Source organism: Corylus avellana, chromosome ca2 (assembly GCF_901000735.1).
Source record: "Corylus avellana chromosome ca2, CavTom2PMs-1.0".
NCBI lineage: Eukaryota > Viridiplantae > Streptophyta > Magnoliopsida > Fagales > Betulaceae > Corylus > Corylus avellana.
In genome coordinates this window covers 46,307,259-46,309,110 of record NC_081542.1, presented here as the reverse complement: position 1 = coordinate 46,309,110, position 1,852 = coordinate 46,307,259, and the positions used below count along the sequence as shown (strand labels likewise).

At 37.4% G+C, this 1,852-nt stretch overlaps 1 pseudogene; it reads left to right on the top strand.

Moving 5' to 3' along the window:
- The first annotated feature begins 207 nt into the window (after nucleotides 1–207).
- The window catches only part of LOC132170007 (cysteine-rich receptor-like protein kinase 44), a 5,239-nt pseudogene continuing 3,594 nt past the window's right edge, over nucleotides 208–1,852 (top strand).

Here is a 1,852-nt window from a genome sequence, read left to right as displayed (position 1 = left end):
TGACTTAACGCATGTGTTTGAAAAGTCACGTCAATATATCTGAACCACTAAAATAATGACTTTTCAACATCGACGCTTGGAATATTGAACATGCAAGCTTTTAATTCGGCGACCAAGTCCCATGCGGGCAATGTACGCATTACTCCTTTTTTTTCTGAATGAAAATTACTGGAATGATTTATTATTAATCTTTCCAACATACACAAGATGTGTTGTTTAAGATTACTTTTCTTCCTCTTCTTCTTCTCCTTCTTTCTCATACACCTTGCTACTCCCATCGATGCCCTGTACTGCTCTAATGAAAATGGTAACTACACCAGCAACAGTACCTACAGGGCAAATCTCAAAACCCTCCTGGCCTCCATGTCTTCCAACACCGAGATTGATTACGGGTTTTTCAATTTCTCAGCCGGAGAAACTCCCGACAAAGTAAACGCGATTGCACTTTGTAGCGGAGACATCTCGCAGGAAGAATGCCGTAGTTGTGTCAATTCGACGAGTTATGATCTCTTACAAAATTGTCCCAACCAGAAGGAGGCCATCGTATGGCCCAATAAGTGTATGCTACGATACTCAAACAGATCCATACTTGGTGTTATGGAGGATTCCCCTATGTATGCCTTTTACAGCACCGGAGATGTCCCGGACGTCGAAGGGTTCAACAGAGTGCTACGTCCTTTGTTAGATAGTCTAATAAGCCGCACCGCATCGGGAAATTCTACTCGCAAGTTTGCTGTGGGAAGCGCAGATGCTCCCAAGTTCCAAACGATACATGCACTGGTAGAGTGCACTCCTGATTTGGACCGGCTACAATGCAACAACTGCCTGGATAAAGTTAAAGGATTTATTCCACAATGTTGTAATGGAAAGCAGGGAGGGAAATTTGTGGCACCCAGCTGTGATATAAGGTTTGAGATATACGGTTTCTATGACATTACATATGAGGCACCACCGCCGTCGTCGGTGCCACCGCCATCACCGGTGCCACCAGCATCCACCCTACCAGTACTACCGCCTCCACCTACACAAGGTATGGTACATAATATATATACGTGTTTCATGCCCTAGAAGTTTGAGTATCTGATTTGTTTTTTTTTTTTTGTTTTTTTTCATGTGATAAAGTTCTTTAAATTTCTGCCTAAGTTTATGATAAAATTCTTGGAATTTTTAACTATTATTTAAGTATTAAAATAGTTTAAAACTTGTTTAATTATTTTAGTGTTTACAATCTTTAGTCGACGTTAGTTCTCTTTTTTTAAAAAAAAAATATATATATATATTATTATATCTCACGTAATTATATATTAAGATGATGAAATTAATCTGGATAATTGTATTAATTTTTTTTTTTTGTAATTATATTATAAGTCTTTTGAAGTCAACCATTTTTATCATAATCTCTTACCTACCCAAAGAAAATGCATTAATATTTGCCTTCTACTTTCAAAGCTCGTGGAAGGTGACCTCTTTTTTTGTTTTTTTATGAGTAAAGGTGACCTCTTTTAGGTCTTCGATCGGTGTGGTTTTCGTAGCTAGCTTGAAGGAAAAATTGCCTCTCCTGTCCTGTCTTGCATGTCAACATTATTCCAACTAGTGCCCCCACCATTATTGCACCTTTACCTTTTCCGACCCGTAAATATATTTACACATATGATTAGAGTTCCTTCGCTTCATGAGGCGTAGTCCATAGTCAATTGAGCTACCTCTTAGAGACTATGATCACATTTAGGTAAAATATTTATTTTGCTCTCTCTCACTTGTCTTTTTAATTAGAATATATATATATATATATATATATATATATATAGAGAGAGAGAGAGAGAGAGAGAGAGAGAAATTCAATACTTACACA